The following is a 17,506-nucleotide window of genomic DNA, read 5'->3' as shown; positions in this document are numbered from 1 at the left end:
TATTCTAAAGCTATGTCTACACTGCTGCTGTCTGTGCTGTGCCTGTTCATAATTCACTGAAGCCTGAACCTCTTCTGCCTGTTCTGTAACAGTCTTATTAAATGAAGCCGCCCCTGCTGCTGCATGTTCTGTACTTGTTTCCGAAGCTTGAATTACCGCTGCCTATACTGTACTTTGATGTGAGTAAAACTTTGGAAAATATTTGCACTTCAAAGCCAAACCGATTTACTTTGTCAATGCTTCTTCGAAAATCATAAGCTACACATGATTGGTGGTACAATACTTCGCAAATTAAAAACAAACTCGTTTTCAGCTTGGAGGGACTGTGTGTGCATGTGGATGATTGTAGCAGCAACTCCTAGATTTGAAAACAATGTATTTTTCTTTCAAAAAATTGGTTTTCCTTAGTTTGTCGGGAATAAGCTTCGAAAATAAAAGGCACTGCTGAGATTCGAACTCAGGATCTCCTGTTTACTAGACAGGCGCTTTAACCAACTAAGCCACAGTGCCAGCTGGTAGCAGGTTTCCCCATCTATTTCTTAATGTAAATGCCAAGCAGTGCTCAGTGTTCAATGTTCAAAGTTTTGTTATTTTTCATCTGCTCCCAACAAGAGACAGAAAACCTGATACACAAATGGAAAAATGACAAGATGGGTAATGAAAAGCGTCTATCCGCACACATACGTATCTGTATTCATGCAGTATGCATTTATTACAGTATGGACGCTATACACCGATGAAATAAGTGATGTACATACGTTAAAGTACAAACGTATACAAGAGTGGATTGATACAAAGACCTCCCATATATGTAAGACATATGAATGTCTACATACGTAAGCCGCGTGCTCTTTCCTGCACCTCTCGTGACCCCCCTACCCGTCACATCCTGTATCTGTAAAGCCGAATGGACTCTCAAAGAAACGAAAGTGCTTTAAATGTTTAATGTTTTCTTCGATACCTTGTCTCCAGCTGAAAAGAAGAACAAGCATTTACAATGCAATGGTTTCGCCTTTGGAAAAGTTAGAGCTATTGGCATTGTAAATGACAACATTTGTATTTATGTGTTGGTTTTGAAAACAGATAAATAAATGGCATTGTCATTTACATTGCCATTAACTTAATCTCTGCAGTCACTCTGCAGTCCCTAGCACTCCATAGCACTCCCTAGTCACTCTGCACTCCCTAGCACTCCCTAGTCACTCTGCACTCCCTAGCACTCCCTAGTCACTCTGCACTCCTTAGCACTCTGCACTCCTTAGCACTCCGCACTCCCTAGTCACTCTGCACTCCCTAGTCACTCTGCACTCCCTAGCACTCCCTAACACTCTGCAGTCACTCTGCACTCCCTAGTCACTCTGCACTCCCTAGCACTCTCTAGTCACTCTGCACTCCCTAGCACTCCCTAGTCACTCTGCACTCCCTTGCACTCCCTTGCACTCCCTTGCACTCTGCACTCCCTTGCACTCTGCACTCCTTAGCACTCCGCACTCCCTAGTCACTCTGCACTCCCTAGTCACTCTGCACTCCCTAGTCACTCCCTAACACTCTGCAGTCACTCTGCACTCCCTACCACTCCCTAGTTATCTGCACTCCCTAGCACTCTCTAGTCACTCTGCACTCCCTAGCACTCCCTAGTCACTCTGCACTCCCTAGCACTCCCTAGTCACTCTGCACTCCTTAGCACTCTGCACTCCTTAGCACTCCGCACTCCCTAGTCACTCTGCACTCCCTAGTCACTCTGCACTCCCTAGCACTCCCTAACACTCTGCAGTCACTCTGCACTCCCTAGTCACTCTGCACTCCCTAGCACTCTCTAGTCACTCTGCACTCCCTAGCACTCCCTAGTCACTCTGCACTCCCTTGCACTCCCTTGCACTCCCTTGCACTCTGCACTCCCTTGCACTCTGCACTCCTTAGCACTCCGCACTCCCTAGTCACTCTGCACTCCCTAGTCACTCTGCACTCCCTAGTCACTCCCTAACACTCTGCAGTCACTCTGCACTCCCTAGCACTCCCTAGTCACTCTGCACTCCCTAGCACTCTCTAGTCACTCTGCACTCCCTAGCACTCCCTAGTCACTCTGCACTCCCTAGCACTCTCTAGTCACTCTGCACTGCCTAGCACTCCCTAGCACTCTGCACTCCCTAGTCACTCTGCACTCACTACTCTGCACTCCCGCCTTGAACAGGGCCAGCACGTACTGTCCCATGAGGGCCGCCTTACCATCTGACAAACGTTAAGAGTCAAGCAGGGTTAACCGTGACTGTTGGCCTGCTCGGGGACATTATCTCCTGTTCCCAGATACTTGCGGATGGATAACTTGGTTGGCCATCTCTGCCAAACAAAAGTGTATGTTTTAGAATTAAAGACATACAGGCCTGTCAGCAGACATTTACCGGAACTGTCGTACACTCTTAGAATACCCCCTTCTTTCCCACTGAGGCAGTGTCAAGCACCCTTTGTCACAGCAGTTCTCCCTTAAACCGTGTTAGAAACCGTGTTAGAAGATGCCTGTGAGGCATAGCTTACAACATCTGTATGCCCAGGTGCTTAGATAATGCACTGACTCTCCATCCTCCTTCTGCAACACCACCACTAAGCCCCATATCTCTTTAACAAATTGAGCGAACAATGAGCCCATCGCATTGGTTACATCCTTTTGCCTTTTTTTCTCTTTCCCCCTTGCCCCCCCTGAAAAACCTATCCTTTCCTGATGCAATAGATTTCAAGCAGTTGGACTCGATCTTCATTGGCTCTAGAGCTGAGTGGGTAAATGGGAGTAGGAGTGGGGTCTTCATCCGCCAAAGGTCGATAACATTAGTTATTTGTTTTTGTGGGAGTTTTACATAGCACAAACTCAACCTGAAGGTATCAGAGCGCTTTAGTGAGCATCAGTTGCGTTACAGGCGGACACATTCATTTTGCTAGGCACGGTAATCACGTGATTTGCCCAGAATCACAGGATGCTGAGCGTCCCTGCCAAGACTGGATCCCTGTTCCCTAGCTTCGAGGTCGATTGCTCTAGCCGTTATGCCACATCCTTGCAATCACAATCCCATTCACTTGCCAAACAAATCAACGCAGTAACAATGTTAGCATAGTACTTATAACTGTAAAAAGAAAATGCCCCGTGTTCCAAAAAGGGGCGTTGTCTCTACTCTCTACAAGCCTTACCTGGATCCACTCGTGAAGGTCACTCGGCGGTCCTCTGCGGTGTAATAGTGCCCCAGGAGGAGGGTGGAGAGGGTGACAATGACCATCCAAAAGAGACCGCAGCTGTTCAGCCGGGGAGCCCGGGGGCAAAAGACTTTCATTCCTGGAGGCTTCGTTTGGGGGTCCTGCCCCTCCCCTTAACAGTTACTTCAGGCTGTGCAGGAACGGGAGAGTGGGGTCCTGGGACCCTCTAAGAGAGCGCGGTGAGGCAAAGGACTTCTATCATGTGTACTCTGCGGCTCACCTGTTCCAATCTCGGCAGGTTAATGCGCCGGCTGCAGACCTCTGTGCGGGCCGACGAGGTCAAAGTTTCCAGTTCCAGTAAAAGTGTAGGGTGGGTTAACGCGCCGACTGTGGAACTCTGTGTATGCCCGGGAAGCTACAAATTCGAAGCCCATCAGGGTGGCTGTAGGCGTACAGCTAAATGTACCCTCACTTGCCTGATGGATCCTTTGCTACTGAAAGGCGACGCCTCTTACAGCCTGCAGCGCGGCTCGTATGCAAGTGATTCACACACTGCCCGGCCTCGGTGCGCTCCATTGATTACAAAATACTCGCACTTGGTAAGGTAGTTGTGTGTAATATGTTCCAAAAAAGCACTTAAATATTCAAGCACATATTTTAGATTGTATTTTTAAAGCATTTGAGGGCATAAGTATCCGCATCGACAATCCGGGTCAATATATTTTCCAAAATAGAACTGACTCTGTGTGCACTATGCGTAAATTACAAACGTCTGAAGATTAGGTAGCGCCTCGGGAAACACCTAGTTACACCATGGGGCTACTCTGCTGTTGACTAATAACGTTTACCTCGGAAATGTCCTTACACAGGTTGCATAAACAGAATGTAGGCCTGCCCAGGCAAGGTCAAAAATTGTCGCTCGATTTACCACCTGAGCAATTTAGTTGTGTTAATGCAGAAAATCCCCGACACGATCAAATAGGGGGGAGTTCCGCTTTATTCCCTCTGTTTCTAGCGTGAAGCATTAAAGATGGCCGTGATCAGTCGCGTGAAGCAAAGAAAACATGAAGCAATTACTTCAAGTGCGACAGGAGACGCTTCATAAACTCAAGTGTTTTTTCCCTGCCGGTTCCCACCCAGTGATGGAAACGCAGCACCAGACCACAAGCACCACTGGCACTTTCCCATTAATGATTTATGGTATGTTTTTTTGGCTTCGACCAGCCCTCTACATTTCAAAACGCCCCCGGTTTGTAACAGCGCACTGAAAGAAACAGAAATGAAAAACGCACCGGTGCAAACACCGTGAAGACAAGCACTTGTGATGAGAGGCGGTCACGTGATGTTTGACAATGCAGCGGTTTCGGCTTTTGTGCTACTTGACGGATGATACTGGCGCGTTCTCTTTACTGTAGCCACCGCAATGATAAATATACTCTGCATATGTTATGCAAATTAACCAGACTGATTATCAGGGAGGCAGATTAACATTCTTTAAGGCGACTCGCTTCGCTTTCATGTGATTGATTCAAATTGTGAACTCTGCAGTTCTTTCCCGGGTCATGGCACGTTGCCTTCACGAGGCAGGTTTAGGAAATAGAGTCACTCGGGGTACATACTCTCGCGCGCAGCCTCGGTTTCAACCCTGAGGACAGAATACGGCAATTCTGTACGTTTTATTGTATAAGACCCTTTTGCTTTGCAGCAAACATATGAACACCTCTAGTGAAAAAGAAACAAGAGGCGCTAAGAATAAATGATACTCAAGTTCCGGGGGGTGGTGTTACTGGGGGAGTGTGGGCGGGGTATGTGAAACGTTGACGATGATTTGTGTACGAAATGGGGTGATGGCTAGCAGGAAAACAAGCACCTACGAGGACAACGGACGGCGGGAGGGGGCGGGAGAGGACACGGACGGCGGGAGGGGGCGGGAGAGGACACGAACGGCGGGAGGGGGGCGGGAGAGGACACGGACGGCGGGAGGGGGCGGGAGAGGACACGGACGGCGGGAAACGTGCACAGGACAGCGAGGGGGGGCGGGAGAGGACACGGACGGCGGGAGGGGGCGGGAGAGGACACGGACGGCGGGAAACGTGCACAGGACAGCGAGGGGGGCGGAAAGGCACACGGAGGGGGCGGGAATGGACAGCGCATCTGAATTCACTTTCAGTGAAAGGGGAGGGAACGGGAAAAAACGTAACTCCGCCCTGGGAAAAAATCTCGGGAACGCCCCCGAATCTGGTCCGGCCTTGACGGACAGATCCGGCACCCAATGGCTAGCCTCCATTTATGGAGCTAGCCAATGAGAGCCGGGGGACGTTCCCGAACTGCTTAGTGTCGACATAGGATTTCACCTGCGCTGAAAGGCTGCGCAGAGCGCAGCCTTTCGGCAGGCGAAACCCAAAAAGACACTATGTTGCTCGCAACTCTCTCACCAGAGCACTCGGATTTAAACAGCGCTTCAAAAAGTGCACATTCATATTGTATATTCGACACTTTTTATTTTGTGCAGATATTTATTTGGTCGTTGCTTGATTATTATTTTTTGAATGTAATAAAGAATTGAAATACAAAAAAAAACAGAGTGTCCCACGAAAACATAGAGACTGTGTTACAGAAAGGGTTTGCCAGTGTCCGACTGGACTACAGGGCAATCAGGCGGTGCTCGAGGGCTGGTATTACAGGTCAGTTTGTGGGCCGGTTAATGATCTGCTTGAGCGATTTGTACTGTTGATTTCTCTAATAAATCAAATATTGCCTTCAGCAAGCTCAAATATATGCAGTTCTCTACTACTCGCAAAACACTTATGCAGCGTGCCCTTACAAGTTCAAAATTGCCCCAATTTCCAAACACGGGCCTCTTTTTCAGCTTTCTAATTCACTAAAAGGGGCTATCTTAATTTTGTTGCCTGGGCCTATTTTCTGTCCCAGTCTTCCCTAATTAGAGCCGTGCCACCTGCAACTATTGCATGGCACTAGAAGCATATAATATACACCAGTTCAATCATTGTCAATCAGCCAGCACATCACACTGGTATTTACCAGAATAAACAACAGTCCTCACTGTACAGTTCGCGTGGCTTTTCCATATCATGAATCCGGAAAATTAAAAAGAGCAATGGCCAGTACGGGGATCGAACCCGCGACCTTGGCGTTATTAGCACCACGCTCTAACGAACTGAGCTAACCGGCCTGCATGTTCAACCAAGTATTGAATGTGACAAGTACACACGTGCACTGTTGCGGTCAGCGTGACGCATATGCAGAGTCAGCATTTTAATTATAGGTCGGAGTTCGTTAGCCTCAGCATCATGGACTACTGACACAGGGCAAATGCCACAAACCACATGGAGGCGCTCAGACATCCTGGGCCGACTCAGACCGTACACATATCAGGAAGCAATCACCATGGAACAGGTACATTAATAGGAGAACTGCACTCAATGCGCCTGATTAACAAGAACGACACAATGAACTACTCGAGAGAAGGATGGCGTAAATCCTGGACTCTCTCCTCTGTCTCCGTCATGCTGCCTCCCCCCCCACCAAATAATGGACGGGTTTTAGGCACCCAGCAGCACCGCGCATGCGCAATCATGTCTCAGCGGGTTGTTTCCTGTTCCGCAGATTATACCGTAACCTAGACCGGAGAACTGTCTGCACAGGACGCCGCTGTACTCACTGCCCTTAACCCTTCACTGCGTGTATCTTTGTTTTCTATAATCCTTTCTTGACTATTCTCCACAGCCAATACTTTCATAAACCGTGCTCACTTGTTGCACTTTTTTTCTCTGATCGCCTCGAGTGCACACATTATACTTAGCAAACCCTATTAGCTCGTTGTTTTTTTCTGGGCCTTCCTTTTTGAAATTTTTGGACTGTTTTCATTTGCCTTTTGAGGAAAACTTGTCCCCGGAACTGTACATGATTGTATTTGTCACATTTAGTTAGTGTGGGTAGTCGTGGCCGAGTGGTTAAGGCGATGGACTAGAAATCCATTGGGGTCTCCCCGCGCAGGTTCAAATCCTGCCGACTACGGAATTTTTTTTAAGCATATTACACATTTTGTTATTGGTGTGCTATGTTATGTATTACTATGTCAGGCAGTCCGCCCGTCTGAGAGAGACGGATTATAACTGTGCTACGGATTATCTGCAGGGCCACAGGAATTCAGCGGCTGGAGAGGAGGATCCGGGTCAACCCAGCCTCTGAGCTCAAACGCAATCAATTCTAACAGTGTGATGGCAAGATGACACAGCAGTGAAAGGGAGGCACCAAGCTATGGGGGACAAAGACATCTATACACGAAGTGGCATCAAAGGCATCTATACACGAGGTGGCATCAAAGACATTCATGCACGAGGTGGCATCAAAGTAGGGTGACCAACTGGCATGGGTGCAAATTCAGGACTGTGAGTGTAAAAATTCAGGACAAAAATTCAGGACAGGAGGTCAAAATTCAGAACAAAACTTCGTGACATAAGGTACGTTTTACAGACATATCAGAGGAGGTCACACTATAGTATATAAGTAATTGTAATGATGCAGGTTCCCCCCCAATAACAACAGTGTACCGTTTATGGGTCGAGGGTATTTATTTTATGTTATACGCTAGGAGAGCGCCGAGCCGGTGACTCTATCCTCGGCGTTCGCGCTTCTCCCTCCTGGATGCGCGCGCAGCGCTCCGAAAATGGCGGCCGCCACGTTGCGCCATCACGCAGCGCGGAACAACTAGACAGCGAACACTACATATCTCCCCCTTTTTATACCAATGGAATAACTTCAAAAACTTACAGTCCTTCACCCATTTGAAAGTCCTGAAATCTGGATGGTCTCACCACCGCTCTCCCTCTGCGGGTATACCTTACCGGGGTGGCAGTGGTATCTCTCTCCTGAGTCTCTTCGCTGCCTTCCCCACGGCTAAGTTCAGCTGGGCTCCTCAACGATCTCCTTACACTCCTCTCTCCTTCCACCCCCGGGGTGGCTCTGTTGTCCTGTCCCTCATTCACGTCTCCATCTTCCATGTCCACTTCCAAGTTAGAGAGTTCGGATCCGTCGTTGGGCTCCATCGCTACTCCCTGCTCCTGCTCATCATGATTCCACTGTAGTATCTTGTTGCATCTCGCCATGCGGTCTTGAGACCATACATTGCCGTCACTCAACAAGGCCGCTCGGTCATACACCTCCTTAACCTGGAGGGGTTTACTGTATTTGCTGTCCCCCTTCCTTTGCATCACCGCCAACTTGACTCTTACCCATTCACCTTCTTCTAATCCCATATCTTTTACATTCCTTCGTGAGTTGTAGTACTTGGCATATACAGCTTGTGCTCTTTCCAAGTTCGCTTGCACCACTGCCGGAGACCATTTACTGGTTACTGTTTTCTCCTTCCACATTCTGTTGTCCTTCGTGAAGGGATCTCGGCCTCTCAGGATTTGGAAAGGGCTGTACCCTGTGTCAGTAGGGGTGATTCTGTACGCCCATATCATTTGCCCTATCTCCTTCTCCCAGTCCTTGTCACACATTATCGCCGCTTGCACCGATCCCATCACCACCCGGTTAAAACGTTCTACCAGTCCGTTGCCCGCCGGGTGATATATGGAGGTGTGCTTGGCGAGAATGCCATTCCTCTCCATGAATTTGGTCAATTTTTCTGAGGTGAACTGAGGGCCATTGTCACTCAATATGGATTTGGGAATGCCTTCTCTCACGAACGTGTCATCCAAGAACCTTAGGATTGTTTCTGTGTCCATTGTTTCGTCCACATTCACTTCTGGCCACTTGGAGTATCTGTCTTTGAGGACACACACGTACTTCGGCGTTCCTTGTCCATCCAAGATCGGGCCCAAAATGTCAATGGACAACTCTTCCCACGGATTTCTCGGGAGTCGAATTTACCTAGCGCCGGCCTCAAAGGCTTGAGCGTTTTGTCCGCTCCTTGGCACTGGATGCACTCTCTGATGTATCGTTCGGCTTGCATGTCCATGCCTGGCCACCAGTATCCCTGTTTTGTCCTAAATTTTGTTTTACCAATCCCCAGGTGTCCTTCGTGGAGTATCGCCAACAGTCTAGGAATTATTCCTGATGGAGGGATGACTTTGTCCCCCCTGTATACGAACACTCCCTTGTCATCTACTGATAGCTCTTCCCTGACTTCGTAGTACTTCCGTAGGTCCTCATTGAGGTGTTTCTTCTCTGGCCAGCCCTTCACAATGCACTCCTTCACCTCCTGTACAACCTGATCCTCCTCATAGGCTGTTTCCCACTCTTGTCTGCTAATGACTCTTTCCTGGTCATCCATTAGGGCTACCATTTCCTCTCCCCCTTCTTTGTCTTCTTCTTCTGTTTCCATGGCTGCCGCTCTGCTCAAGTAGTCTGCCACTTTATTCCGACTGCCCGGAATATACTTCACATCATATCTGAATTCCAACAGCTTCAAAGTCATTTTGGAGATTCTAGGTGTGGCACTGGCATGCCCACTTGAGGTGAGCACTTTCACTAACGGTTTATGATCCGTCTTCAACTGGAATCGTGTTCCCCACAGGAATTGCCGGAATCTTGTCATTGCCCACACCACCGCCAGCGTCTCCTTTTCTATGATGCTGAACTTCTTTTCAGTGTTGCTTAGTGTGCGGGATGCAAAGCTCAATGTCTCCACCACTCCTTGTCGTCTGTCCTGCATTAAGACGGCACCTAGACCCTTGTCACTGGCGTCTGTTGTGAGCACGGTTCTACCTTGGGGATCGTAGCCTTGCAGGGGTACGGCACCCACGACATCCATCTTAATGCTTTCAAATTCCCTCTGCGCTTCTTCTATCCAGCTAAACGTCACCTTTTCTCTCGTTAGTTGTCTCATGTGGTGGGTTTTTGTTGCAAAATGTTGAACAAATTTACTATAGTATTCTGCCATGCCTAAAAAGGACCTGACATGTTCCTTGCTGATGGGGGGTGGTGCATCACAGATCGCTTTCACATTTTCTGTCTTGGGCGTGATCCCTTGCACTCCGATTTCATGTCCTAAGTATGTTACGGGCTCCATTCCTAGGCGGCACTTTTCCCATTCTGCGGTTAGGCCTTTTTCCTCCAATACCTTCAGTACCTTGGTGAGTTTCGCGTCATGGTCTATCCTGTCTCGCCCCATTACCTGGACGTCATCCTGAAAGTATTGGATGCCGTCCATGTTCTTGAACAACTGATGCATCAATTTTTGAAACACCGCCGCTGCCGACGCCAGCCCAAACGGCATGCGGCAGAACTGGTAGCATCCGAAGGGGGTGATGAAGGACGTCAGCCTCCTGCTTTCCGGGTGTAAGGCAATTTGGTGGTATGCTGAGGTTAAGTCAATGGTGGAGTACCACTTTACTCCTCTTGTTTTGGCTAGCATTTATTCGATTCTCGGTAAGGGGAACTTCTCCACTACAATGTTTTTGTTCAGTTCCCACAGGTCTACACATAGCCTGACCTTTCCGTTGGGTTTCATCACCACCACCAGTGGTGCCAGCCATTCGGCACATGTGATCGGTTCAATTATGCCCTTTTTCTCTAGCTCTTGCAGGTCCACTTGCACCGCATCTCTCACCGCAAGAGGCACATTCCTCACCTTATGGGTCACTGGCACCGCTCCTGCTTTGAGTACGATCTTGTGCGCAAACTTTTCTAGTTTTCCCACTTTGCCTCCGAACACCTTCGGGTATTCCATCTTCCATCTGTCTATGTCGGGCCATCCATCTGGTTCGGTGAGTAGGATCTGGAACTTTCCCTTCAGGTCCAGTTTGATTCCCAGGTCACCCTGGTCCAACCACCCCAACACCGATGGTCCTCTTTCGGAGACGTACAGTTTGCAGTAGGCACTGTGCCCTTTGAATTCAAATTTTAACGCCGGAACTCCACCATGGGTATGCGGTCTCCATTGTACGTAATGGGCCTTATGTCCAGCTTCTCAAGCTCTGGGCCCACATGAGGCTTAAATGTCTCGTTCCACACCGCCCTCTGGACTATTGTGTATGGCGAACCTGTATCCGCCACAATGCTTATCGGCACTTCACCAATCGTCATGTCCAGTACCTGCTTGCTCGATCTCTTGGTGTCCACGCATAGTACTTGATCGTAGATGCAAAGTACCATGTCCTCCTCCTCGTGGCCGCTTTCCTCTGGGTCTTCTTGCCCTTGGTCCACATATCGTACCACACTCCTGGCTGACTTCCTTCTTGCCCTTGGTCCACATATCGTACCACACTCCTGGCTGACTTCCTGCGGCATATCTTCTCGTAATGCCCTACAATCCCACAGAACATACATTTGGCGCGAAACGCCGGGCACTTCCTGTCGTGGGCCTCGTGTGCCGTGCTTCCGCAGCGGTAACAGGTCTTCTTGCTACTTCCCGTCTGTCGTCCCGCCGGGCCTGGATTTCCTTGCCATCTGTGTGGTCCCTTCTGTGGGGTACTCTTGTTCCTGTAGTCTCTCCGGGGGTCGTCCTCTTCTATCCTGTTCACCATGGGTCTGGCCACCGTCTCCTTCTTCGCCGCCTCCGTGCATCGTCGTGCCAACTCCGCTTTCTTTACTGTAGCCATGGCCTCCTTCAGTGTGGCGTCCCCACATGACCATAATTTCTCTTGGACGGCCTTGCTTGTGGTGTGCATCACAATTTGGTCCTTGATGAGTTCATCTTGGAATGTGTCGTATCTGCACGTGGATGCTAGTTTCCTCAATGCCGCCACATACTCTTCAACCGACTCTCCCACCTCTTGTTTTCTCTGTTGAAAATTTTATTGATCAATTTAGACACATACGGCTGGTCGGTAGTGCTCATTCAATTCCTCGATCCCGTGGGCATAGACATCGTCGTCGGTAGTTGCTCGTTGTTTAGGGACCAGGTTTTTGAATACTCTGAGCCCCTCCGGGCCCAGGTTGTGTAGTAGTATTCTTTTCTTTCTTTTACTTGTGAATTTCTCCTCATTTTCATCCTCTAGTACTTCTATAAAGTTGTCTATGTAATCTCTCCAGTCTTCTCACCTCATAAAGGGTTCTCCTTGCTTGGGCAGGAATGGGACGGGCGCTGTCGCTAAAGATGCCTGTGCGCACATGGTTTCGCGCTTGGTCGGTGGCGAGGTTCCACTTTGCCCTTTGGGGCTGCCTGGTGCTCCGTCTTCCTCCTGCTCTTTGTGCCGAAGCTGGGGACTCTTTGTCACTTCCCCGTCGCTTTTCCCTGAGGTCGCCAGTGCACCTGCCCCTGAAATATGTGGTTGTCGTGGGGGGCTGTAAGGTTCTTGCCCCACTGCATGCCCTTCCTGGTCTTTCCTGTGCACTGGCTGGTCCCCAATGGGTGTGCTGTGGGCTCTGCCGTGCTCTCCAAGGCCTCCCTCTACTCACTTTTGCTGTGGTCGTTAGGCCACCCTCAGTGGGCTGCTGTTTGCACCAGCTGGGTTCAATGGTGGTGGTTCTCTTCTTTTTTCGTTGAGTTTCCCGTTTTTTGTTGTTGTTTTTTTTAGATCCCAGTCTTCGTCGCCATTGTAATGATGCAGGTTCCCCCCAATAACGACAGTGTACCGTTTATGGGTCGAGGGTATTTATTTTATGTTATACGCTAGGAGAGCGCCGAGCCGGGGACTCTATCCTCGGCGTTCGCGCTTCTCTCTCCTGGATGCGCGCGCAGCGCTCCCAAAAAGGCGGCCGCTGCGTTGTGTCATCACGCAACGCGGAACAACTAGAACGCAAACACTACAGTAATCACATCTATATCCAAACATATTCATCCATTTGAAAACCTATCCATCATGTATCCTTCCTTCCATACATCCCTCCATCCACACTTTCACTCATCCATCCGTCCACCCTTTCACCCTATCCATCCGTACACTCATCCATCCAGTCTACCACCCATCTATCCAGTCATCCATTCAGCCATTTACTCTTTCACCCATCCAGCCATCCTTTCACGTATTCATCCATCCACCCAGTCACTCATCCTTCCACCCATTTACCTTTTCAGTCATTCATCCATCCTCCCTTTCTCTCTCCATTGACCCTTTCACTTAGCCATCCTTCCTTCCATCCATCTACCCATCCTTCTACTAATCCACTCATGAATCCATCCATTGACCCTAACACTCATCCATCCTTTCACTCATCTATTCACCCATTCACTCGCCCATCATCCACCCGTTCACTCATCCATCCATCCTTTTGCTCATTATCCATCCATTCACCCTTTCATTCATCCATTCACCCATTCACCCATTCACTAATCCATCCAGCCGTCCTCCCATCCCTTCACTCACTCACTCACCCACCTTTTCATATTACTTATGAGCTGAGTCTTTATTTGCAGATTTGCATACAGAAGAGTCCCATCAAGAATTTCACCCTTGTTATAGTTCCTAAGGCAAGTTCTAGGATAGGCCATGGAAAGGACATACCCCTCACCCTCAATCTAAAATGGCGAGCTTCTTCTCCGGATATCGATAAATGCAGAAATTGAGCAGGGAGGTTGAGTTCAGTAACTTGCGGGCAATAAACACGACCCCTTAATCGGTCACAATGGACCGAGGGACTCCTAAAGTTGCAACCAGGCACAGGCTGCTGGCCGCCTTCAGTACACGCCGAGGTCCGCCTCAGATGCTTACCTCGTTCTTGACCAGTGAAAGTCGAGGTGGAGAGCCATAAGGAGTCCTTAGGCAAAGGTATGGGTGCCGGTTGCACAGCAGACTTCTCTATGTATGCAGTGGGGTAGTAGCAACGCAACCGCCTTAGTAGTGCTTCCGAAGACCTGCTAAAGCAGGGAAATGTAATCAAAAGTGATCCCAAGCCCTGGAGCCTAAGCGCGGCTCGACCTTCTGTTGGCCATTCCTTGCACAGTGTATATACATGACTAGCTATAAATTAAATACATGTGAGAGAGGGGCTAAGGAGAGATGAGGGGCACCATGGTGGGTGGTAGTCAGGGAATACATAAAGAAGGTCATGGAACTGGTACCAACAAAGATTGTCCTCCTGGGCGCCACTAATACACATAGTTTAGAGTTCGGAAGTTCTTCCAGAGCCTTTGCAGCAACCGCCTATAACGTTTTTGTCCTGTTTTAGTGGTACACAGTTACACGAAAGCTACGCCACATTGTTTAAAATAAGTTTATCCTTTTGTAAACAAATACAGAGCAGAGACGTTTTAAGGCAAGGGCAAAGTGTGCAACTTCCAAGGACCCCAAGCTAAACAGCCCCCTCCCTCCTCTAGGAAGATGATCTATTTCTATATTATTTATGTCTATTTATTTCAACGCACCCCCCTCTCCTATGTAGTTTTAAGGCGTGTTGGGCCCCATGGGAAGACATATATCAGCTGTTTCTGCATGATTCAGTTTCTAAAACTTTAACATAGTTTAACATTTTTGTGCATTATGTAAGCTTCAGGTTTCAGAAAATGATTAATAAAATTCACAAATGTTCCGAACAGGAGGCCTCTAAATATGTCATGCACAGGGCCCCGAAAATCATTAAGATGACAATGATACAGGGCGGTGGAGAAGGAGCATCAACACCGGATCCATTGCACCCCAATTACTGTTGCCTTTCACTGTGCAGACAGACAGCGGGGGACATTATCATTGCTTGCGCTGGGGCCCAGTGCTCTCGTGTTACACCACCGCACAGAGACCATATTTTATCTGTCATTTTACCTGTTTAATATGCCGTGCGATGAGAATTTCCTGAAGAATAGGCAGAACTGCAGGAAGACTCCAAAAATGCATTAGGCTCGGATTCTGACTAATAACAGTTCCCCAGCATCCAATCCAGCCAATAGCGCCTTGAGGTCTCGTCCCTTTATAACGCGTTTTACTGAGTTTACAGGCCAGGGGTCGAATGAGGGTCCCGGAAAATTTAAAAGGGGAAAGGCTCAACACGTGCTCTGTACGTCCAAAAGAGCCGTGGCTGGCTACCCTAAAGCTGTTTTCATTGGCCTTGAATCAGGGCCAATGAGAACAGCACTCCAGCAGTGTACCAGCGAGTTCTAGGATTGGCTGATGGCGTTAAAGCCAATCCTATATCGTTTTGTTTGGTCTCCACAGCAAACGGTTGGCCGTCTCCCAACAGCTGTTAAAAGTACGGACAAATGGCGTCCGTTAAAGAAACCTTCACGGACTACGGACAGACGGCCGAAATTACGGACTGTCTGTGAAATTTACAGACGGTTGGTCACCCTACATCAAAGACATCTATGCACGAGGTGGCATCAAAGGCATCTATACACGAGGTGGCATCAAAGACATCTATGCACGAGGTGGCATCAAAGACATCTATGCATGAGGTGGCATCAAAGACATCTACGCACGAGGTGGCATCAAAGACATCAATGACTTGGGTTAGCATTTCTTTGTGATTCGTGTCCCAATAAAAAACCCTCATTCACGTGCAGGTGGTCGATGTGGCGGTATATCTTGATTCTCCGCCCTACTTTTAATCACGTGACAGCATCATCATAGGGTTAGTTTTAATGCTTCCTCCACCCGGAGGTATATCCCTGGTTAGTGCAGTAGTGATCAAGAATACTAGTGCCTAAGGTTAAAAAATACTCGTACAGCCAGGTTAGGATTTTAATAGGTCTGGTTTCGAGATATTTATTAAAAAGTTATATACAGTGCGCACTGAGATTGAGTTACTGATCTCTCGCACTTAGAAATTGGGTTAAAAAAGAATAGTCGAAATGTTTCAGCCCTTGTGTTGCCTCTATGGGTCAGGTGGGTTTTCTTCAGGACCAAGGTGGTTAAGTGTGATTGAGACTGTGGATGTCTCTGTGATAGGGTTTTCCACAAGAACAATGCTTCTTGAAGAATGTGAGGATTTTAGATATATTAATCTGTATCCGGTGGGGTCCAGTAGTCCCTGTGTAAATAGTAATAGAGGGTGGGGAATATAAAAAACACAGCTAGATAGTGAAGGGTGATAGTGGTCAGTTCTCTATCAATGCTGTCTTGAGTGCGTGTATTTATATGAAGCAACAACATTAAAATAGGCAATTCTTTATCTGGGAACTCAATAGTCCATTTGGCAAAATAATTCTCTCTCATTCTAAATCATAGCACAGAATTTAGTATGTAAATGGCAAATTCTCTCTCTATGTTTTGCAGTAGTATTATGAAATCTACTGTGTTTGTTAACATATGTGGGTCGTTCTTTAACTGTTGTTTGTTAGACTATATCTAATAACAGTCTTGGTGACTAATGTTACTTCTTAGTCACTTGAAGTTTTTTTTGTTAACAATTTGCAATGTTAATAAAGTTTGGCTATGGAGCTTAATGTGGCGCATTTTGTGACTTAATGCTTGGCTTGTCAAAAGGGTGCACCTATTTCTAACGGTGGTTTTTACAGGGGTGCGGCTCTCACACTGATACATTGTGTTGTTGTAGGGCGTGACTTAGATGTGCATGGCGACGCGTTCCTGCGTGCCCGGCGTGCCATTACACTCTCTCAACATGCTCTTAAGTTTCGAAATTTACACTAAAATATTTACACTAAAATATCGGGCTCGTTGTTTATGTACTGATACACTGAAGTCTTTTGTGGCTGTAGAGCTTTGCTGTCATGCTCGAGGTGGCGCGTTGTCGGGCTATGCGCTTTGTGAGCCAGGCCGACAGTTGCTCATGAAGTGACAGTTAATTAAAAGACACGTGAGTTAAAAGAGACCACAGTTAACAGAAACCACTCTCGCATTCATACTCATACGATTGCCGTCGAGCGTGATAGAAGAGCTCAGTTTGGCGCGTAAAGTGACTGCGATCTCAGCGTACCTCATCAATCATACCAACATACCTTTTGTCATTAATACGGTTACTTCAACGGGTGGCCATCGAGTCTCTTGTCCTACTGGGTGAAGGACAAGACTCTGGTTACATACCGTTCAGGCACTGAATACTTTACAGATATGTTTGGATTGCTTCTCCACGTCTCCTTCTACCTTTGGCTCTGTGAGGTCTCGACTTGTGCTGACTCTTCCGATCAGGCCCCGGATGCATTGATGCAGTCTCGGGTCATAGTTTAGTAGTCCATAGAGCTTATGGAAAGTGAAAAAAGACTCTGAGCACGGTGATGTTCTTCATTGGAAGAGAATTGTTGCTACAAGTTACAGTCCGAATTTAATAAATTTTTTAATTTGACAACAATATATATCGAAAATTTGAGGATGTTTTGTATTTTTTTAGGTTGAGTATGTACAATGCGAGGGGTAAATTTGATGGTTTTGTCAATTCATCATTTCTAATTGATTCCCATCTTAGATATCTTTCAAATGTTATTAATTTAGTGACTAGCGTTCTTTGTTCTTTGTCAGATAGGTGA

The 17,506-nt window shown here is 47.8% G+C and overlaps 2 non-coding genes across 2 annotated transcripts; one reads left to right on the top strand and one right to left on the bottom strand.

Moving 5' to 3' along the window:
* Nucleotides 1-436: 436 nt before the first annotated feature.
* On the bottom strand, nucleotides 437-510 carry TRNAT-AGU (transfer RNA threonine (anticodon AGU)). The gene has a single exon. It is a non-coding gene; the product is annotated as a tRNA-Thr (tRNA).
* A 6,626-nt stretch (nucleotides 511-7,136) lies between these two features.
* Nucleotides 7,137-7,218, top strand: TRNAS-AGA (transfer RNA serine (anticodon AGA)). The gene has a single exon. It is a non-coding gene; the product is annotated as a tRNA-Ser (tRNA).
* The last annotated feature ends 10,288 nt before the right edge of the window (nucleotides 7,219-17,506 follow it).

Source organism: Lissotriton helveticus, chromosome 12, assembly GCF_964261635.1.
Source record: "Lissotriton helveticus chromosome 12, aLisHel1.1, whole genome shotgun sequence".
Taxonomy (NCBI): domain Eukaryota; kingdom Metazoa; phylum Chordata; class Amphibia; order Caudata; family Salamandridae; genus Lissotriton; species Lissotriton helveticus.
The sequence above is the reverse complement of the archived record's forward strand: the minus strand, read 5'-3'. Positions and strand labels throughout refer to the sequence as shown.